Raw genomic sequence first — 24,726 nt, forward strand, 5'->3', positions numbered from 1 at the left:
TTTGAGATGGATGAAATTGAGGCTTCTTTTGGATACATGAACCATTTCATCTCATCATTATAACTTTTTAAAATTTCCATACAAAAATGTAATAAATAATTCAACTTTTTCAAACATTAAAATAATAATAGTATTAAAAAATAATATTTTATTTAACTTTTAATTCGCATCATAACTTATCATATCTCAACTTACTATCTAAACTGCACCTAAATCTTTGGCAGCATTGAGAGGCTTGCGAATGGTGTTAGGGATGAGGGTTTTACAGTTTAAATTTGAAAGGTGATTCACGGAATGTTGCTGAAGCCATTATAAATTGGACTGCCTCTTGATTATCATCACATGGGCCTCTTATTTTGGAAATAAATCACCTTATTCATCTTTTCCAGATTTGGAAATTTCACATGTGGGGAAGGCAAGGTGTGAAGCCGCACATATGTTAGCGAGACATGCCTGCTACATTAGGGACACTCTTCAATGGTGGAATAGTTGTCTAGGTGTCATTTTTAATAGAATTTTAATAGATGCTGAAACTTAGTTATGGTGCATTGTACCATTCATTTCTGGTTGACAGTCACTACAAGAAATTTGGCCTATTACAGCGATTTTTGACTTGTTGCAAAAAAAATCGTTGCAATAAGTTATCTATTGCAGCGTTTTTTAAATCGCTGCTGATTTTGGTGTTTAAAAATGATCAGATTCGTGATTTTAATATTTACAGCAAAAAATTTAGCAATTACAGCGATTTTAACCGCTGTATTTGTAAAAACCCTTTTGCAGCGCCTGAAAATTGTTGTAATTGATTTCTGGGCGCGAAATTTCATTTTTTTCATCCCCCGATTCCTCTCTTTTCCCTCCAGTGGTCTCGCCCCCCCCCCCCCTCCCCCCTCTCCCCTCTCTCGGTCCCCATCGATCTTCTCCCTCGACCCAAGCCGCCGCACACAGCCAGTCTCCAGCGGCCCCACCACGTCACCGCCACCTCACCTCGACGTCCGCCCCCTCCTTCTCCCCCAAACCCCATGCCGGAAATGTCATTTTCCCCAAATCTGGCCTCACCTCTCTCTCTCTCTCTCTGTCTCTCGGATTTCTCTGTATCGCCACCACTCACACGTCGACGCCATCACCAGTCCTCTATCGGAGCCCCCTTCTCCTCCGTGCCTAGCCCAGTCCCCCGAGGCCCTCCTTCTCTCCCTTGCTCTGTTCGCAACCCACGGCCCCCAACAAGTTTCTAAGCGAGTGAAGCTGAAAACCCTAGATTTTTTTCTTCCTTTTGTTGCACATAAGACTCGTAGTCTGTAAGAATCGGAGAAATTGAAGATGGCTTCCGAGAATACGCAAATTGATCATGAGCGGAAAATATTATAGTTCTGCCTTTTGCACTCGCTCAACAATCTCTTTCAGGTACCTTTTCCTAAACCCATTGCTTCTTACAAAGGTTTGTTCGGTTGGTGAGAAAATTTTTGCCATCTAATTTTTCATGTATTGGGTAACTTTTTGATTGTCTATGCAATGTCTGGAAATTGTTAATTTATTTTGAAATTTGTTTTAGAATTGTTTGTGTTGTTACTCTTACTTTCTAAATTTCTAGTTTTATCGAAATCTTCAATTTTAACCTAAGAATTTCTAGCCTCATATGATAGCTCTGGTACTCCCTGTCTCAATCAGTTACCTTGTACAGGAAAACATTTTTGTTTGATATGATTTAGGATTCATAATTTCTTTTTAATGTATAAACCTGATGAATGATCTTTTGTTATAATTTAGTTATCTAGCTTTACTGATAAAAAAAAGTTATCACAATTAGCTTTGGTTTTCCTGACACTGCAGGTTATACCACTTGTTTGCCATTTTTCTGGTTTATGTAATCCATCAACCGTGAGGCTTAACCACTAGGAAGTAGAAACTCTTTTTCATGAGTTTGGACATGCTCTTCATTCATTGCTTTCTTTCTTTCTTTTTCACGAATATATAATAAGATAAGAAGTAAACAACTGCAAATTCATACATACCTCATGAGGAAAACCTCAAGTAAACAACTTTATTCATTGCTTTCAAGAACGGTATTTATCTAATTTTATCTCTTTACAAGTGGCATTCTAGCATTACCCTAGCTAGTACAAACATTATTATATCTTTGTTTTCCTTGTCATAATTAATTTTTCAATTGATCTGCAGGATTACCAACATTTCTCAGGTACCAGATCAGTGGTTCTTGATTTACCTGAAACACCTTTAAACCTCTTTGAGTGAGTGGATTGATGAAATTACCTGCTTTATATAATACTATAATTTCTATTTAATGTTTATTTTAGCTTATGAAGATTAATGTACAAATACATGCATAATGTCTATTTAATGTTGATCTACTCCCAGCCACGTCATTTCCAAAAAAAAAAAAAAAAAAATTGTGGTCCTTTGAGAAGGATTGTGTAATTAACAGCTTTGATGATCCCATCATGTCTTGTTGATGCTTTGTTATATCAATTGCTGCCTCACACTATCATCTATCTTCTAGTTTCCGCCTCATGTAAATTCTTGAAATGTTCTTCTGCTATCTTTTTTGATATAGTTGTGCCAGTCAAATCAACACAGACGGACAAGCAGTGGAAACAAGAAAGAGAAGAAGGTAAGATCATTTAATTCCTTGTATAGATTATATTATAATGCTTTGTTGTAAATGCTGCTTTGAGTTGATAGTTGGAGTAGCAATGGCCTTATCTCACCTATTGCATGTTGAATCCTTGATGATGGTGGTACAGCTTCAGCTTAGTTCAAAATTTATGTTTACTATGTGTGTTTCACATCTAAGTACTCATTTAAATATGTATTAGACTAGGTCTTTTAGTGTAGTGGGAATCTATTTGATAAAAGCTTCGCTGGGTGCGCAGATCCACTAGGGTTTGTAGCACTTGTGAATTTGACTAGATTCAACGAGAAAAAAGTATTTAGGTTATTGGAATGAATTTATTTATCTCTAAACAGCATATACTAGTCAATTACTTGTCACATTATGGCATTCTTTTTATATACCTATCTTGATCTCGATTTCAGATCAAGATGAGCCAAAAAGGAAGGAGAAAAGGCAGAAGGGAGGGAAATCAGGTTTTCTTGCTCCTCTTCAACTTTCGGATGCCCTTGTGAAGTTCTTTGGTACTGGGGAAAGTGAATTATCACGAGCTGATACTGTAAAGAGAATCTGTAACTAAATAAAGCAAAACAACCTTCAGGTGTTTGACTTTCTTGCCTTGGTGCAACACTATGATTACTTTGTTGTTAAGGATTTATATCTCATATATCTGATATCCTGGAATACAGAATTTTTATTCCCTCTATTGTGCTGGTTTCTTATAGAACTTTGTTTGGTTGCTATCATTGATAATGGTGGGGAGGTTTTGCTTGTCATGAATGAGAAACAGTGAGCTTTGTTTGCTTGCTATCAAATTCTCTTATAGAACTTCTGAATGTGTGTATAACATGTACATGTACGAGACGAGACTTAGAGGCAATTTACAAACAAATTTAGTTTCGTTTGTTTTGCATCAGTTTCAATCAATACTTAAGAATTATTGTAATCCTCAAGATGATTAGTACTTGTTTAAGCTGAACATGCATTAGTTGCATCAATACACTCAATTCCCTCAACAAAGATCAGTTTTGTTTCACATTTTACAAGTAATTAAAGCTAATAATCCTTGCTATAGATAATTTATAATTAAACTACTGAAAACAACAATAATGCATGCATGCTCATATACTTATATATATATATATATATATATTCAGTTTTACTTTTGCTTATCTAAAATTGACAAAATAAAATATTCACATATTAGTGGTATGTCACCCTCTCTGTAGTTGGAATCTTAGTGATATCATGGCACTTGACTTACCTTCCTTAGAGATGCATCAATGAGCGAAGTTTCAAATATTCACATATTACCTATTGCTTTCAATTAATTTCAGGTGATTGTCTTCTTTGAGTTTGACTTTAATTTCATTAGAGAACAGGGTGGTTCAATATCTGCCTTGTTTTCTAACCTAAGAATCTGTGACAAGTGCAGTAAAGTGCAATTACTTTGTTGCAACACTTTATTTTACTTGCTTTTGTCTATGTTTCTGTGTGAGATTACTAATCCTTTACCCAACACTGTCCTCAATATGCTAATTATTTCTTATTGTGATGTTCTCAGGGATGATGACAACGACTTCCTGGTTCAGCTATGTAAATAATAGTTTTTAATCCTCTACAAAACTTTTGATATAAGTTTGGAAGTACTGGTTTTTTAGTCAAGTAATGCTTTGCGTTTTTGCTTAATCTATATATATTTAGATTGGTTGCTGCAAGTCCTATGGATAATTATCTCTACTTTGATCATAAAAGTGTAGTTTGAAAGCAGTGGAGACCTAAATAAATATCCAAGCAAATTGTTTGTAAATTTGTATAGGAGTTTTGGTTTGGACAGTTATTGATGAGCTTCTAGTGTTAACAATACACATTTTTCCAGAATTTTAATAAAAAAATGTTTGATTCTAAAGTTGTACTTTACTTGAATGAAGTTCTACTTTGAGATTAGTAAATTAGATTGATGCTGATGTGTTACAACTATTATGAAAAGTAGGTTTTCATGCATTCTTTACCTATAATAAGGCTTTCTCCTGTTTGTATGACTTCATGCTCCACTTTCCAGGTTTTTTGTTCTACTAATCAGTTGGTATTGTGTCTTTCCAGAAAACTCATATACAGGTATGCCTTTGAATATGGGAGCAATTACTTTTAGTTGAAAGTGATGAAGTGCACTTAGGATCGACTTAAAGTTTCTGCTTGGCTATGTACTGAACATATTTCTACTTGTTGTATACTGAATGTACTGAACATATTTCTACTTGTTGTATACTGAATGTACTTTGTAGAACATTTTCTATGTACCCTTTGTATTATTAAGTAAAGGGAATTAAATCCTAACTGATCTACTAACTTTGCTTCTAATACAAGTGAAAAAAATTACTGAAACTGTATGTTTCAGTAGTAATTTTTTTTTTTAATTTTGTAATTAAGTATTTGCAGCGATTTTTATTCTTTGCAAATAGGCCCAATTCGTTGCAAATAATTAGTTGCAGCGATTTTAGTCCTTGAAAAGTATGCAAAATGCAACACAGGAAGCAAGCGTTGCTTTTACACATTTGCAGCGCTTTTTGATTTTTTGCAGCGATTTTAGTCCTTGCAAAAACAATCAAAAGCAGCGCTAGAACGGTATGTTGCTTTTGACGTACACAATTGCAGCGCTTATAAATCAATTGCAGCGATTTCAAGTGTTGCAAAAAATGGCAAAAGCAACGAACCAAATGTAGCGCTGCTGTTGTTGGAGGCTATTGCAGCGATATTTAGTGATATAGCAAGGATAAATTTTGCTGCAATTGATCAAATGCAGCGCCATGGCAATCACATGGGGTGGCCTTTTGCAGCGTCAAATTAGTGAGTTTGCAGCGGTTTAAAAACGCTGCAAATGAAGTCTTTTGCAGCGTTTTTTCAATAACGTTGCTATTGATCAAAAATATCACTTTTATACTGTCGAACATGCAAGGAGGGTAATAACGCTGCAATTGATCAATTACAGCGTTTTTTCAGTGTATTTGCAACGATTTTAAGCGCTGCAAAAGGGCTAATTTCTTGTAGTGAGTGGACTTACTATTGTATTTTGTATTGTGTGGTTTCTAATTTAATCAAGGGTTAAATGGTTAAAAAAAATTAAAAATAAATTCCTACCTAATATTAAGGATTAGTTTAGATACAGAAAAAAACAGTTTCATCTCATCTCATTTTTTTATTATAATTTTTTTAAATTTTTATATAAAATATAATAAATAATTTAATTTTTTTAAAATTTTAAAATAATAATAATATTTTAATAATATTTTATTTAACTTTTAAATACTTTCATTTAAAACAACTTATTTCTTCTTACTGTCTAAACAATATTTAAGCATAGAAGTCTAATGACATATGCAGGAATTAAGCTTTAACCATAGGAGCCTGATGACATGTGCAGTGACGTAAGATTGAATAAAAATATTACCACTTCAATCTCCTTGACCCGAAAGTCTTTTCCGGAACAGTATTATACAGCGTAGCAGTAGTTTCCGAAATGGACCGTCTATCATTGGGTGAAAATATTTCCGAACAGTAGAATACAGCTATTTCCGAGAAGGGCCAATATGACAAATGCAAATTATAAATGGACCAATATCTCCAGCTGATCTCGGGGACTTGGATTTGGAGCAAAAGATGGTTCCCAGGGCATCTCTCACCATCCTCTTCATTGCGCTCCTAATTTCGGCTGAATTAATGGCTCCATCGGAAACCAGATCAACAAACATGCCGACCGGTTAGTGTTGTTTATTTTCTGTTACCATTTTAATTTCATGAGTTGTTGTTAATTAATTTACTTTCTTTGGAATAAGAATACCTATCGTTTGGGAGTTGTTGCAGGAGTACTACCAAAGACGAGATACCATGGCGAGTACCTTGGCACCAGTAAAATTGAGGGTCCTGGTCATGGTTCACCACGGGGCCCAAGTTGTGTAATATCACCATGCCACTGCCCCCAGCCACCATGCTAGCAGTTGGTCTTGGCAGAAGGTGGACCTGTATCCTCGAGTCCGTGACCGATCGTTGTTCAAATATCAATCACTTTTATAATTATCTAAATCTTTGATCTTATGTGACAGCAGGATAAGAATGAGATATTATGTATAATGGTCCTGGTGATCAAAAACCTAAAAGCCTTCGTAAAAAAGTGCCTATGTTTCCATCAAGCTGTATAAGCCTTCGTGTTATATTATGCTTTCTTAAACGAGAGTTGTGACTTCTGTTCTTCCCTCAAACAACCACTACACCTTTATTCTCTATGTGGAATGTATGCTTTCTATTTTTCTAGATAACCTTCGTGATCTTTTAATATTTATCTTATGTACATTTGTTATTTTTAAATAATTATTCTTATTTTTTTCCTTGAAAAAAAAAAAGTAATGATCTACCCAAAAGAAAGTATGGTACAAGACACATCAATCATATTTAAAAATAATGAAGTGTAAAACAAAAAAAATTAAAGCATTAATTGTAAAAAAAATTCTACTCATCATTTCTACATCACACATTTTACATGATTTTTTTATTTGTTATTTTAATTTTTCCTTACCAAATGTGTTGTGCATAAATGATGAGTAAAAAGATTCCTTTAGTTTAGTAAGAATTTAAAAAAAAAACAAATCATGTGTGGTATAAAGATAATGACTCAATTATAAAATCTTTATTTGAATTTTCATTAATTGGGTGCAAAAAGTAACTCTGTTTTTTAGCTTTCCACGTTAGATTCTTTAATTTTAAAAAGGGTACTCCTAGTGTAGTGCTTTCGACTCCCACGTATAATAAGGCGAAAATCATGACACTGGAATGATGACAACCCGAATCACGCACCCCAATCGACAAGTGCTTATTTTGTGAGCATGCAATAAGTGTGCAATAATAATCGCAGTAGAGGATAAAATATAGTCAACTAAGTACCAAAACTTTTATACAAAACTATAAAATAAAAGATCCTTAAAGATGTTTTACCATTATCCAGCAAAATATAATACAAAGCCAAAATACATAGTCAAAAGGAGAAACAAATCCCACAACCAATGAGCGACATCAGCAAGTCACTCCTCCGGTGAAGCCGATCTCTAAGGCTCAACATCAACCTCTGCATCAAAATTTATTATTCCATAAAATGGAACCTCTTTAAGGCTGAGTAATAATTGTAGGGTTTAAATACCATGATGAGATTATGAATCTTAGTAAGTAATCAACCAAAACAATCCAAGAGATAAAAACATATTTAAACAACCAACATGTATGCATACACATGATAAAATATGCATGAGACTAAGACCATCATTTTCTTCGAAAATGACACGTTTTTCCAACACGCGCCAAAAACCCAGTTGGCCCAAAGCATTTCCATTAAAACAATACCATCCGCCATTTTTCCAAAAAATGGTCCAAACATAAATTCACAATTTTTTCACAAAATGATCCTCATATTCATTTAATCATAAATCACTATTTTTCCAGAAAATGGCCCAACATATTCATTTATCAATCATTGTAGGCAGGAATCACATGTGGGACTTACCACTATCGCCGCTTACCACCATCTCTACAACTTGCACTGTAGGAGGGAATCACAGATGAGATTCTACTTACCACAATCCTTAGAGTTCCTTTTCATTCTTTTTAGTCCATTCATTACGCATGCACCATGGTCTCCTTTAGGGATCATCCACACACTTTGGCTCCCTTCGTCACACCACGAGTAACGACCGTGCGTGTGACTTCGTAACGAGCGATGCCCAGCTCCACACCCAGCACGTTCATAACCAAGCATCCTCTAACCCTCACTAGCAAAGAGGCTACAGAGTCGGCACGAGAGTGTTATCATCTCGTCCAATCTCGTTGTCGCTCGGTGACAACTCAGGAAATGTCACTCAATTTTATATGCTCTCGAGTGACCAGAAGAGCTCCACCGAAATAATCTATAATCTCGGCTTGGGGTCGTGATACCCACGCACCCATCAAAATCATTTCTTAACATGAAAACCCAGTTTTCAATCATGACACATTAAAATGCATGCAAACAGTATATTGGATGACATGGCATAACACATCAGATAAAATACAATAATCACAGTTCAACTGTATGAATAAACCCATCCTCCAATCCGGCCCAAGGCCCACATCCGATAATAACCAGAATCCATAAATTCACACTCCTCGGACCCAAGACTCAGCACAACCAATCAGGCTGTATAAAACAAGTTAGTGTAAAAAATATAATTAAATCTCAATAAATTCTTTGAAAAATTACTTATAATGACGAAAAGCAATTCTTGAAGATCAAAGGTGACACCAAAAGTGGAGGAGCAGTAGAGAAGCAGTGTTTTCAAGGGCTGGCTGTGGATCTCAAAGCTAGAAAATGGATGGGAAGCTACAAGGGCTGCTTGCTAGCCATGGAGGGTTGAGGGAGGTACAATGGAGTTAGTGTTGGTGGCTAGAGGCTGTGGGTATGGAGAACCCACGTAGAACATGGGTTTGTGTGCGAGTCTAGGGAGGGGATATGCGCTTCGGTTCAATGGGAGAAGGAAAGGGTGGTCATGGTGATGCCATGGTGGTGCTCAGTGGGGCTGGAGGCTGGTGACAGCGACGCACGGAGGAGAAACCAAATGGGTAAACCCATTCGGGAAAGAGAGACGAGTTGTGCGTGGGGCTAGGTACTGGTTATGGGTGGCTTGATTTGGTGGAGGGAATGGTCGCCAGCGTGCTACGAGGGCTGGGTTGCGATGGCGCCATTGTGGGGCATGGAGGAGAGGGAGATCGAGGGAGAGAAACCCGTGGGTTTCGGGTTGGCTTCCGCGGGAGGAGAGAGGCTTGCAAGGGTGGAGATTAGTGTGGGGGAGGTCATTGGCGTGTGGCAAAGCTGGTGGTGGTGGTTGACACAGCTGGATGGCTCATGGAGGTGTGGGGCTGGGCTAGAGATGCACACGGCTAAGAAGGGGGAGGGGGCTTCCGTCGGGTGCAGGGGAGAGGGAGGAGAGAGAGAAGAAAAAGGAAATGAGGAAAAAGGAAATGGGCTTGGGATTTAATCCTAACCCTTCATCTTGGAGCCTTCAAACTGATCCAACAGAGAGGATTAAAACAATTGTTCAACTTAAAAACACAGTAACTAAGTAAAGCAAAATAGTAAAACTCAACAATAAAAATAATTTCAAATGAAGAGCCAATAAATAATAGACAGTAAATAATAACAGGAAAAAGCTAATTAAAATAAATTACACACCTTAAACAGTAAAAATAATAAAATACTACAATAATAATAATAATAATCAATTTAAAATAAGATACCAATAAGAATAATTAGTAAAATAACCTTTAAAAGTACAAATAATAAGGAATATCATAGCTAGGGTGCTGCTCAGCAATGATAGCTAGGTGTGCCCCTAGGCTAAATCTTATTTCTTATTTTTTTCTTGTTATTTTTCATATTTTTAAAAAATATTTAAATGTTTTTAAAAAAAATACTAATACATTAATAGTGATTTTCTTAACTATTAAGAAAAAAATAAAAATAAAAATGAAATAAGTCAAAATAATGAAACAAAATAAGTAGGCGTACTATAATTTTCCTTTTACAAAACTGCCGCTTTGCTACTTTGATGATTCTACCGATCAAAATCTAACATATAGCATCAATACGTCCCTTCGGAATTTATATTAAAAATAGAAAAGTAATTTTGAAAAGAAAAGAACTACAAAATTCTTAGAAATGTTAAAGCATATAGAAAAACAAGAAAAAAAAAAAACCAAGAACCAAAAGCCTTTTACAAAACTGCCACTTTGCTTCTTCAATCGGTCAAAATCTGACATATAGCATGAATACGTCACTTCGGAAATTATATTATAAATATAAAAGTAATTTTTAAAAGAAAAAACAAAAAGGTTCTTAGAAATGTTAAAAAATATAGAAATACAAGAAAAAAACCAAGAATCTAAAAAATAACAACAATTGTGAAACTAATTAATAAACTGGAAAACAACAGCATTCTCAAATATAATCACATTGTTCACTGAAGACCGGCCCCTTTGTTAACCAGAAATTAATTGACAACGCAAGACATTTAATTACTACGAAAATCAGTAAGGTTAAACAGTATGGTATTATCAGCATACTATATAAAATATAATAAATAATTTAATTTTTTTAAATATCAAAATATTAATAATATTAAAAAATAATATTTTAATAATATTTTATTTAACTTTCAATTTTTATCTTAATTTATCTCATCTCAATTTACTAACGAAACTACACCTTTAGGCTTAATTTGAATACAAAAATAATTTTATCTTATCTCATCTCATCTCATCTCATCATTAAAATTTTTTCAAATTTCTACTCAATATATAATAAACAATTCATTTTTTCAAATTTTAAAATAATAATAATATTAAAAAAATAATATTCTAATAATATTTTATTCAACTTTTAACTTTTATCTAAAATCATCTCTAACTTATATACGTATCCAAACTACGCCGAGTCTAATGTCATGCGCACATTGCGCACTCACTTACGGCTTGGAAAAAAATGTCGCCACTTCAATCTCCTTAAACCGAAAGTCTTTTCTGGAACTGTATCATACAGCTGTTTCTGAAATAGAGTAATAGACCATACAACTAATATGGTCGGTCAATTATTTGGTGAAGGTCATTCCGAACAGTGGAATACAGCTATTTCCGAGAAGGACCAATATGACAAATGCGAATTATAAATGGACCAATATCTCCAGCTGATCTCGGGGACTTGGAGTTGGAGCAAGAGATGGTTCCCAGGGCCTCTCTCACCATCCTCTTCATTGCGCTCCTAATTTCGGCTGAATTAATGGCTCCATCGGAAACCAGATCAACAAACATGCCGACCGGTTAGTGTTGTTTATTTGCTGTTACCATTTTAATTTCATGAGTTGTTGTTAATTAATTTACTTTCTTTGGAATAAGAATAACTATAGTTTGGGAGTTGTTGCAGGAGTACTACCAAAGACTAGATACCATGGCGAGTACCTTGGCACCAGTCAAATTGAGGGTCGTCATCATGGTTCACCATGGGGCCCAAGTTGTGCAATATCACCGTGCCACTGCCCCCGGCCACCATGCTAGCAGTTGGTCTTGGCTGAAGGTGGACCTGTATCCTCGAGTCTGTGACCGATCGTTGTTCAAATACTTTAATAATTATCTAAATCTTTAATCTTATGTGACAGCAGGATAAGAATGAGATATTATGTATAATGGTCCTGGTGATCAAAAAGAATCAATACCTGCACACATGTATAATGAATATAATGACTCAATTATAAAATCTTTATTTGAATTTTCATCACTTGTGTGCAAAAAGTAACTCTGTTTTTTACCTTTTCACGTTAGATTCCTTAATTTTAAAAGGGTACTCTTAGTGTGGTGCCCCCGACTCCTACGTATAAAAAGTTGAGAATCGTGACATAGGGATGATGACAACACGGATTACGCTGTCACAACCTCCAGGAGAATTGTCCGGGACCACACCTCGACACGACTCATAGAGGGTTAGGACAGTCACATGTCTAGCCTGCTTGCATGCCTTGACTTAAATCATGACATGCAGTGGGCAATCATGGAGGCTACTAGCCGCACGTAGACCATGTACACAGGCTTGTATGTGCCCCTGAGCGTGCACCTGCGCGCATGCATGCGTACCCTAGCACTATTTAGCGAGGCTAGTGGCGTGCCCCATCCAGCACACGGCACCAACCCGTGCCTTGCAGGTAAGGCTAGTAGCATGCTCATCCAGATCACGGCTCCAGCTCGTGCCTTGTAGGAGAGGCTAGTGGCATGCCAACTAGTGCACGGCTCCAACCCTTACCTTGCGGTCCCATAGCCCAGATTGTCAGCTTGGGCCATGCATGCTCATCGCCTAGACCAGCAGCCAGGGCTACTGCCCAAGCCACTTGACTGGGCACCACAGCAGCAGTACGACATCACCCTGTGCCCACCATCAGGCCTAGGCTTGGTATCATGACATGCCTACCATCGACAGGCCATGCACAATGCCATGCCATGCCCACCACTAGACCAACGCATGGCACCATGCCATGCCATGCAGCGAGCCGAGGACTAGACCATGACTAGCCTAGCCATGGACCATGCACCACCATAGCCCACCATGGGCCATGCAGGCCACAGTCATCATAGGCTAAATTATTTATTTTATTATTTTTATTTATTTTATTTGAAGACTTGTTAATTATTATTTCCTTTGCTCTATTTATTTATTTTAATTTTCTTAGTGACCTTTTGGGGGTTTCTACTTTGTAAACTCTATAAATAGGACCCTTAGACATTTCATTAGGATTCTTTGGCATTTTGAACATTGAGTGGCCAACCATAGGGCTTGGAGATTGTCATTTTCGGTGCTCATGCACTTGGGCTCTTTTGGGATGCAATTCGTGAATCCCCAATGAGAGGATCTTCAACGTGCAATTCGTGAATTGGTGTTGATTCAATTTATCCTTTCACATCTTGAGGTTTCCTTTTAATTATTTGTGCAGCTCATGAATAAAAAATTGTTTGGTTCCTTTGTTCTTTATTTTATCTTTTTGTTGATTGATTTGGAGTGGAGAGGCCGAATCCTTCATTGGGATTTCAGTTTGTGTTGTGGTTTGCAAGATCTTTTGTGCTCATGTATTTTCTCACATGTTCATGAGATTTCTTTGAAGTTTCTTAAAGAATCCCATCTCCTAAACACATATTTCAGCCAGCTCTATCTTTTGCCTTTTCCACCACCTTCAATTGCCTCAAATCACAAAACCCTAGCCTCCCATCATACCCTACACGCCACCTTCCAATTCCCATAGCCAAATAAAGCCCAAAAACCCTAGATCTCACCTTCAGAAATTCAACCATTGTTTCCTTGGCTTGGCCAAAACCCTAGATCCTATATTTTCTCACTTTCATTTTTCATCCATAATTTGATTGGTCAATTACCCTTGATTGGCTCACTCAAATCCCATCTTCCCACTAAAACACATCACCCTTATCCATCCTAGATCTCAAGATCTGAATTTCTACATTTTAGGAATTTCACAATTCCTAACTTTTAGGATCTCACAAGCCACCTTTGCCCTAGCCGAATACTCCCTCTAGCCTTGGCCGAACCCTTCATCAAATCTAGCCTCACTCACTCATCTCTAAATCCTAGCCAAGATTGCCCTTCATCCAATCCTAGCATACCAAGGGTCACTTAGCCGTACACCATCATCACCCAAACCGTGATCACCTAGCACAAACACCATCCATACTTCCCACCATTGAACCCTAGCCTCATCACACCCAAGCTTCCTTTGGGCTACACGTGATCTACTCCAAGCAAATGAGTCCTACCAGTCACTAGAGGAGCAACAAGGAGAGGATCGGACCCTTAGTGTTTGAAGGCTTGACCAAGGTCCCCAACACTAAATTAGTGCTTTCATTGAGAGTCTCATCACGAGACTTTTGCTTGGTGGAATTTTTGAGAAGTTCTCACTTCTCCAAAAGGTAAACGATGTGTTAACTCAACCCTTGTGAATTTGACTAGGAGGTCCACAGAGGACCTCGACATTGTGTTTTTTTTTTTTTTTTGTTAGATTGTGAATCTGAAAATTGTAGTTTAGGGGTTGAGGATGAGGTTAGAGTAGTGTTACTTGAAGGGGTCGGCCACCCTTGAAGGTAGAGGACTCGTGGTTGGACTTGTGCTTATGCAAGAGGGGTTGTCCATCCACAAAGGTGGGCAACTCAAGGTTGGACCTTTGAGGACTATTCTACCATCCAAAGAGTGTCCAAGTTGCTGTCCAAACTTCACCAAACAGAAAATTTTCAGTTTGCAAGTTGTTTGAAAAGTTAGTTTGCAAGCATCATGTCCGAGATCAATGTAGAAACCGAAGGAGAGAGGAGTTCCAACTGGGAACGCCTAGAGATGCTTGAAAGGCATACTTCTAAAATCATGGACATTCTTGATGAGGTCAACACTAACATAGTCGAACTAAGGATAGCTTTGAATGCTACTACTTAGGAAAGTATTGAAAATAGAAGAGCCATGGATACCATGTGGAGGGAGACACATGAAAGCATAGAAAGATTGGAGAGGAGACTTGTTGAAGGCCAAGGGCAACGCCATGAGACTAATGGACAAGGGCATGATGCTCTTGTCGATAGTGTAGAAATAAGTGTGACCGAATCTATGCATGAGCAACCTAGAGTGGAATTGAGAAAAGGAGGTCGAGTTGAGAACAACCATGTGGCCGTGGAGAGATGGATCCACAATGAAGGGAATCGTACTAGAACTCCAAGCATGAGAGGAGAATACCAAGGGGTGAGGTATGAGATTCCAAGGCATGATGATGACCATGAGGCCATGTATGAGCATGAAGAGGAGAGGCCTTTGGGCCATGACAACCGGTTTGAGAGAAGATACCATGACCATGAAGGAGATAGAAGACAACATTGTAGAAAAAATGGTGATGGTCACCACTATGATGAGAGAGTTGGAAACCAGGCTTATGATCGGGGACCTTAGAGACCAAAGGTGGACTTCTCTAATTTCAATGGGAGGATCCATATGATTGGTTGGACAAGGTGGATCATTATTTCCATGTGTATGATGTTTCAAGAAGAGAAAGAGTTTCTACAGCATGTTTTCATCTTGAAGGAAGAGCAAGTAAGTGGTGGCGTTGGCTTCGTGATCAATACGATAAAGAGAGGACGATAAAGTAAGCGGACGGCCTTTGAGAAGGAATTTTTTATGCAATTTAGGTCTTCACCAATTGTTAACCATCATGGGCAATTGACAAAGTTGAAACAAGAGAAAAAAGTACATCACTTTATTGATGAGTTTCGGCAACTCCAAACCTTGGTAAGGGGTTAGTCCGAAGAAGCACTAATAGGTACTTTTATGGATGAGTTGAAACCTTAGTTTGCCAAGGAGATAAAGTTGAAGCAACCAAGGAGTTTGCAAGAAGTTATGAGAATGGCGAAAATACTATAGGAGAGCACTCACATTGAGAAGCATCATTCTAAGGACATGGGGAGCAAAGTTTTCAAATATTTGCAAACCAAAGTTCCTTGGAAAGGCAAGGAAGGGGAAGGGAGTGCATCAAAATCAAAGCCAGATAAAGTGAAGAAGTTATCTAGAGAAGAGGTCCAAGAGAGAATAAAGAAAAGTCTTTGCTTCAAATGTGCTGACAAATGGAGCAAAGAGCACAAGTGTAGGGCCAGACAAGCATATTTGTTGCTTGAAGATGAAACCAATGAAGTAGAAGATAAGGAACATGTTGAGACAACTAGTGAGGAGTCGGAACAAGAAGAGACCGAATCTAGTGATCCACTAGAGGAGTCCGAATTATCCCTGAATGCTATTTCGGGTGTGCCTAGACCCACATCTATGAGAGTTATGACATGGGTAGGAAAATTTGAGGTGACTTTATTGATGGATAGTGGATCCATCCATAACTTTATCAACTCCAACATCGTCACCAAGATTGGGTTGAGGTCGTGTGCCATTGAGCCATTTGAGATGAAAGTAGCAAATGAGGACAAGTTGAGATGTGAAGAACTTGTCAAAGAAGTGAAGATGAACATATAAGATGTGAGGATTATAGCCGATCTTCATTTCTTGGCACGTGGGGGTCTTGAGATTGTATTGGGCAACGCTTAGCTTAGAAGCGTGGGGAAAGTGATAAATGATTATGCAAAGATGACCATGGAATTCAAGCTTGGAACTAAGAAGCATATGTGGACAGCTTTGGTGCCTAAGGAGGAGAAGCCTTGTGCGGCTTTGATATCCAAGGGGAACTACTTTTTGTGGACTACTTATGAAGAAGCTAATCCCATGTTGATGGCCTTGAGTGGGGCAGAATAGAGACTGTGGGATAAGATTAGGGAGGCCACACGCATTGATGCCCGGACCTTGGAGATTATTGGGCTACTTGATGCCCAAGGTGGAGGAGTGGTCGGGTTCAAAGTAAGGGATGGCCTCATCTATTACAAGGGGTATGTCTATGTCCCTAATGTGCCAAATTTAAGGAAGGAGATTCTTGACTACTTCTATAATAGTAAGGAAGGGGGCCACTCAGGGTGGTTAAGAACTTATATTAGGTTGAAACATTTTTTCTATTGGGAGGGGCTCAAGAAAGAAGTGAAGAAGATGGTAGCTGAGTATGATATATGTCAAAAATCCAAGTATGACACTAGACCACCATCCAGGTTGTTGCAACCATTGCCAATTCCAAACAAGATTTGGGAGGAATTATCAATAGATTTCATTGAAAGTTTACCTATAAGTGGGGGTTATGAAGTGATCTTTGTGGTGGTTGATCGATTTAGTAAGTATGCACACTTCATTCCTCTCAAGCATCCATACATGGCTAAGAGTGTGGCCAAAGCCTTCATCGATAATGTAGTGAAGTTGCATGGGTTCCCTAAAAGTATTGTTTCGGATCGGAATAGAGTATTTATGAACATGTTTTGGAAGGAATTGTTCGAGTTGTAAGAAAGCAAGTTGAAGGCTAGTTCTTCATATCATCCACAAACATGAGTTATCTATCATCCCTTTTGGTGATGAGTCACTTTTTATGAGACATCGTATGCATTACACAAAAAGAATGTTAATGAAAAAAGACCTCACATGCTCCCTTACTTGTTTACACTCGAATAATGGCACTCTACTCATGTTTCACTCTTAATTGGCTTTTTCCCAATAATGATCTCACACTCTCTTGTCTTTTACCTCAAGAGTTTTTCCACTCAAGTTCTTTAAGACCTAAATTGAACTCAATCAAGGCAATACAACCTTATTTTATTCCAACTAGTAATTAGGTCCAAGAAACAATAACAAGAAATGAGGGAGGAATAAAATGACATGAGACTAAAAAATATATGAGAGAAAGAGTAATTACAAAATAAGATACCAACTATAATGATATATTCAACCCCTTTGATGATAAGGCTCAATCAAATTTCTTTTTTTTTTTCCCCCGAATTTTCTTTTCTTTTCCTTTCTTTTCTTTTCTTTTCTCACCAATTCAATCACAAACAGTAATATTCAATTGTGTAAATCAAACAATTGAATTCAAATACTCAAGTATTGACAAAAGTATAAGGAAACAATGAAATGGAACTTCAAGCAATTGACAATTCAAAGATGCAAGAAGCCCTAGAATTTAGAAACCCTAATGAAGCAAATTTCAGCATCCCAAGAATAAGGCATTCCTGCACTTTTTTGTTTTTGTTTTTGTTTTTTTTTAATTTTTGTAACCTTAGAACAATGAAGCTCTAGAATTAAATTTAAAGATGCAGAAATTAAAATATAGAATCAAACCTGATTAAAAATCTTGATATGAATACCAAATGAGGTGAACCCGCTGAATTGGAATCTCTTGAATCTGCTGAATTGGAATCCCTTGAACCCACAATCAATTTGAAAACTCATTCAAAAAAGTCAAAATCAAGTTAATGGATGGAAGAATCTCGACCCATTGAGAAACTTATTTCAAGAATCTATATTATATTAAAATCTAGACCCATTGAAGAACCTATCGCAAGAACCCATATTACAAAGGAGGAACACTACAAAGGTTATGATTTACCTTTAATAAATTCAAATGTTCAATAAAGAATAAGAGGAGAAAAACTTAACTCACAATGAATAAAATTTATCAATTTTCATAAACTTTCATATATCCTAAAATGAGGCAACCAAAAGTATTTAAACTAATTAAAACCCTAAGCTAAAATAAACCCTCATCTTCCAAAAATACTCCTGAATGAATAGTATCAGGACTATAGTACCACTACAGTAACTTTGCTTTTTAAAACCCTAATTCAACAAAGTAAAACATATGTGGGTCAAGCATCCTCAAGCCCAGTTATTCTAAACTAATTCCTATGACTAAAAAAATGAGCACTTTTAATGAGATAAACACGTCCAAGGTCTTCAATCACATAAATATAATAATAGACCATAATTTATGTTGCACTTTTCCATTGCTTGTATCACGTGGATGAGAACTAGATCTTCTTCTCTCAAGCTCATTTTGAATATTAGGCTCTTGCTTCCATCTAGATTTCACCCATCCTTGCATAGCTTTCTTAATCTTTCTAGTTCTTGATCTTGTAATTACCCCATATGAAACTTGTAAAGGATATTTATGATTTAGTCCACCTTAGTGCCTATCATTACTTTAGAACAGTGGGAAAACAAGCCCTTATCTAACAAGAATATTTTTTCAACCATATGATCCACTCTATTTTGATTATTGTGACTACCAGCAGGTATGAACAAAAACATTTTTAAAACATTATAAGAATTTGTGTCATTCCTAATTTCTTCACTTTGACAAATTACAAGAAATTAAAATACTCCCACGATAGTTCTTGCTATAATGAGATCAATTTGGATTAGAATCTCTCAATCTTCCTATTCCTCACCAAGAAAGTCTCCAGATTTTTACATTATAAAATGATCATCCATCTTTCTTATCACACTATTCACTACTTCTTCTTTTCTTCCTTAAGACAAAATTAAACTGGATTATGAAGTGTGAATATGTTATTAAACCTCATACATCTCTTAAAAATATTATATTCTTGGCCTGTTAAGTTTCTATCAAATGGTGGAAAGAATATAATTATGATCATGTTATAAAATATTTTCAAAGATTAAAAAAGCTCCTAAGGTGTTAGGTCAACGGAGTAGATTTCAAGGTCAATTAGCATAAATTACCAGTAAAAAAGATACAAAAAAATTTGGCTAAAGCAATGTCACAAGTCTCAGACAGGGACAAGGAAGAAAATTCTCAATAATAAGTCAAATTATCTTCATTACAGTAAGCAGCATCGTCAACAGCAATGTCATTACTAATTAATCAGGCCTCTCCTTCCCAACAGGCCTCTCATTCTCAAAATTATCCACCACATTAGATGAATTCTCAAGATCAATTTGATCTAGAACTCTCAAACTATGATTATCAAATTATGTGATTCTAGAAAATTATTGCTTCCTCAATTATTCTACATGACAAGTTAAAGTTATCAGAACTATTATCTTTTCAGTCGTTAGTAGCGTTGTCTCCTTGAAGAACAGGACAAACAACTTTGTCTATTACTTTCCACCGTTTTTATCAAGTTCAATGCAAGAGTTATTCAAGGAGACGAAAATTACTATTTAAGAATAGTAAAGACATGTGTGTTTCAAGACTATCTTCCATGTCCACTAAAGACAAGTGACTTTGTACATCTTGAGTTCTCTTTACTTTACGTAGAAAAACAAAGTCTAACCTAATAGAACAAAGGACTTTGTATATTATTGAGTCTTTATGATGTCAAATAGTCAGATAGTTTTTACTCTATTAGTGTTAGATGGCACACATTATAGATGTTTGTTGTGCTAGTGTCAAGCGGCATATATTATTGATCTACACTATATATATGACTATATAAAGAGAGTCTATATGTAAAGGAGGGCATTCAGAATTTCTCATATGAAGTCATTTCTTCTATCGCCCTTCCTACTCTCAAAATATCCTCTCTTCTAAACTAAGTTTCCTTTCATGTCTTCTGCTCTCAACTCCTTTGAGAATTAAACTCATTGTAAGTATTATATTTTCAATGAAGTCTATTTTGTCATCTCTTGCCTATTGTTTTAATTCATGCAAAGGGTTGGTTTTATCGCCTTTTATTATTTATAAATTATAGGCAGGTTATACTGCCTCTTACTATAATTAATAAATATATTTATATAAATCTATTATATATTACCTGGGATACGTATGTGGTATCAAAGACATTGGCTATTATATATTGATTGTGATAATGATCTCCTAAAAGGTTGAAAGACAATTTAGACTGTTCTGTCCATTTTTTTATTTATGTAATCTAGATCATTTTTCTAATTATTTTCTATTTTAGGCAATGAAATAATATTTTCTAATTTTCATTTATTAGGGAGAGTAATTTGATTCCAATTAATTTGTTTAGAAATTTGTATACTAGAATTTGGTGTGCTATATTGTAATAATAATGTGTAGCCTTTTAGGCTAGTAATAAGAGTTTGTGGCTCTAATGTTGTTTTCATCAGTTTATAATGGATTCTATATACTACAGTTAAAGGATGTGATACTTTAATCATATGATAACCATTTGTTTTAATATTTAATGTTAAAGCATGTAAAATATTAGTTTCAAATAATGAAAGTGAATAATTAAGATAACAATTGAAATAAAAGAATATGTGCTACTTGATAATTTATTTTTCTACTAGCTTTATAAACGCACATTAGCTACCATAATCATTTCTTAAAAACGATTTAATATTTAATATTCGGATAATCCATCTATATTTCATTCATATAGTACATCTTGTAAAACAGTAGATCTTGCTATATGTTCTCTTTTTCGAATTGTATATCTGGTGGAGTAGGCCTCAGATACCAATTATGAGTAATAAACATGTTTTTTAGAATCCCTAGCTGAATATTCATTAGCATAATCTCCTCTAATCTTATTTATTTATAAATCTTTAAAATTGATTTTCAATATTACTAATTTCATAATCATATAAATTAAGTAAATTTGTTTTACTTAATACGTTAATATGGGATTGTTTTGAAGTAGATGCAGTATTAATATTTAATTTTTCTAATTTATTATAGATTTGTTCTAATAAATCATCTTTAGCTTTGGAAAAATTAGATTTTAAATAAGAATGAATTCCATGGGGAATGAATAAAGGAATTTCTTTTACTTCCTTGATAGGAGATATTTGACTTTTAATTCTTTCTAATTGTTTACCCAGAGTTTTTAGATATAAATTAGTATAATGATTTTGTTGGATTATATTATCAGTATTTTTACTTTATGATATATTAATATAACATATAATATATATAGTATATAATATGTATGGTATAATATATAACACTATATATATATTATTTAATATATTATATAACTATACTAGTATATAAAAACATATATAATATTTAATATAAAAACATTAATATATATTATTTATATATTATATATATCAATATAATTTAAGTCTATACACATGTCCACATTTGCATGTCAAAGTTTAACGTTCGGACGTATGGTGTAAACATCCGAACATCAACCAACATACATTCGAACATCAACAACAGTTTTTTAACTTTTGAATGTACTGTGTAGTAACATTCAAACGTTAAGTGTATATAAACAGTTGCTCGACGGCAAAAACTCCTCATTTCTCACTTTTCTCTAAAAAACAACCCCACCCTTCGCCACTTATACTGCCGCTGCGGCCGTCAAACGCCATCACAACTATCACAAAAAAGGTAATCTTCCCTCTATTCACTATTTATGTGCTTTTTTTTTTTTTAATTTAAACATTTAGTTTCAAAAATCAAAACCCATTGTGGCCAGATTTTCTCCTCGATTTTCCAGCCACCACAAGTTGCCAATGGCTAAATATCCACCGTAAAAACCTTCATTGAAGTGTATAGATCATTTCTAAGGTGGTAACGTTTAAATGTTACGATGTAACGTCCGAATGTTTATCGGTTGAAATTCTATATTCATTGAAAATGTCTGAACGAGACATTTTAATGTTCGAAAGTCCTTATTTAACATTCTAACGTATTTCACATATGTTTAAATAGTATATTGGGTAAAATGTTTGAACGTAAATGATTTGCCTTCTTAAGTTACACTAAACGTTTGAACATTGACCCTGATACGTTTGAACATCCCTACTTTTAGTCCAAATAACAATTTACATTTGAAACTTGTAATTGAAATTATGGAAATTTGTAATGATGAGATCAAAATTTTGTGTCTCATCTCACCATCCATATCTTCATGATATGCATATATCTGTAATTCTAATAAATTTTTAGAATTTTTTTTTTAGGATATGACTCACTATATGACAACTAGGAAACGAGGGAGGGAAGGAGCCGGTCTAGACACCGCTCGATTGGGGTCGCAAACAATTGTGGGTGAGCAAAAAATTCTGATTAACGAGTTTGGTGTACTTAGTTGGGAGCATAAGACATTGAGAGATATCTTCATCACGAGAGGTTGGGGCCAAGTATGCATATTGAGGGAAAAGATTTACCCCACAGTGGTTTGCGAGTTTTAATAGGGATGATCACCATGCCTCATGATGCATCCTCCCACACCATCACTATATGAGATGTACAGCTTGAGTTTTCAGTGTATGTCATCACTGGGTAACTCTAGATCCCACATTGCCTACCTTAGGCAACAGTTGCTCAAGCTAGTGACATAGCGGCTACATTAGCTCTAGGCACATCCAAGGCAAATGTAGGTACTTCTGCTTCATCTACGGGCCTTGTTGGCTCTATGGCCAGTAATGATGTTGATCAGTCACCTCGAGGATACTACTCCTGAAGCCGGTGATGACGAGCAACATTCAGATTTCTACATCTTCACTAGCAAAGACCGCACGAAGCTTGAGAGGCTAAACTCCTTCAACCAGAGTCAACTACTATCTTTCTTCCATATGTTGCAAATATTCGTTGCAATAAATGTAGACCCTGTGGCAACTAAGACCACATTCAGTTGGTCTCGCACACAGTTTCTGATTCGTTGGGCACGTGTAGAGCCCATTGACTTGCCACTTGTTATATCTGATAGAATTCATTACAAGGCAAGCATCGTCTCAACATACAATCTCTTGTACGAAGTCATCATCAGCCGACTATTACTGGTTTGGAGAGTTCCACTCCAGTCGCAGAAGATGATGATAAACCATATCTGCCCCATCGACATGACCACACACCATTAGAACATTGGACAGGGGAGAGGGTATGCTCGGCGTCACTCTAGTCCTGTATTGGATCTTGTTCCTTCAACCAAGTCTCGGTCTGATGTTGCTCCCCTAACTGCTAGTAATAGTCAGAGCCGGCAGGTATATCTGCAAGGGTTGTGCAACCTACTTGGGTTGATGCAGTGATGGCAAATACAAAGGCGTATATGGACTAACAAATCGATTGGCAGATTGTGCATTTGGATCAGCCTGTCACACATCTTGCCCATCATGTAGATATCCTAAACAATAAGGTTGAGACATTCACTAAGGAGTTTCGATCATTTCTAAATCAGTAGTTTTGAGTGTTCTTTGCAAAAATTAATCATATTTTCTATTTTATTTTCAAAATATGTAATGGACAATATTATTTATCATGTGTATTGTTTTTTAATTTCTATTCTTAATTTTCTTTAATTTTAGCTTATTCAACTTTAATATTAAAAATGATGGCCACTGCCACACATTTAATTCCTCTAACAGGGATGGGGCCTCGTTTATATATATATATATACACAAATATATATTATAGTCAATTTCAAAAATATAAATTAACACCTCACGTTCGAATGTTAAAGCGCTGCAAAATTTTTCACGTTTGCACGTAAGTAGACAAAACGTTCAAACAAGAAATTTGACATGTTCGAATGTAAAAGAAAATACTAACCAGTTTTTAGTAAAGGTTTCCACAAACTGTCATAGAAAATGCACTTTAGTAACAATTTGGAGATAGTCACAATTTCCAAACCATCACTAAGAACCATTTTTGTTGTAGTGCTTTGTGTTATATTATGCTTGCTTAAACGAGAGTTGTGACTTTTGTTCATCCCTCAAACAACAACTACGCCTTTATTCTCTATGTGGAATGTATGCCTTCTTTTTTTCTTAATAACCTTCATGATTCTTTATTTATTTGCACAAAAAAAGGTCTGTAGACTATTGTTTTTGGTACCGTACCAATCACTGGTCTGGTATAAGTATGGTACCAGTTTCGTACCGGCCGTATCAGCTTACATACCAGTCTGTACTTACCGGTATTTCGGCCTTTATCTTTTTTCTTTTTCATTTTTTCAAATTGTAATATCATTTTTTGACCCCCAATTCAAATTAGATTATTTATAATTTATAAATATATATATATTCATGTATAATTTATTCATATATAGATTATTATTTTGAAATATAATTTATATATATCTATATATATATTATTTATATATCGACTATTCCGAAACGGTACACGAAACGGTATCGATAT

General features: G+C 35.7%; 2 long non-coding RNA genes across 2 annotated transcripts; both read left to right on the forward strand.

Moving 5' to 3' along the window:
- The first annotated feature begins 386 nt into the window (after positions 1-386).
- On the forward strand, positions 387-6,934 carry LOC122302333. Its single transcript, XR_006240441.1, has 3 exons — positions 387-497; positions 6,008-6,383; positions 6,488-6,934. It is a non-coding gene; the product is annotated as an uncharacterized LOC122302333 (long non-coding RNA).
- Positions 6,935-11,382: 4,448 nt separating this feature from the next.
- On the forward strand, positions 11,383-11,969 carry LOC122302338. Its single transcript, XR_006240442.1, has 2 exons — positions 11,383-11,517; positions 11,622-11,969. It is a non-coding gene; the product is annotated as an uncharacterized LOC122302338 (long non-coding RNA).
- The last annotated feature ends 12,757 nt before the right edge of the window (positions 11,970-24,726 follow it).

Source organism: Carya illinoinensis, chromosome 1 (genome assembly GCF_018687715.1).
Source record: "Carya illinoinensis cultivar Pawnee chromosome 1, C.illinoinensisPawnee_v1, whole genome shotgun sequence".
Lineage (NCBI taxonomy): Eukaryota > Viridiplantae > Streptophyta > Magnoliopsida > Fagales > Juglandaceae > Carya > Carya illinoinensis.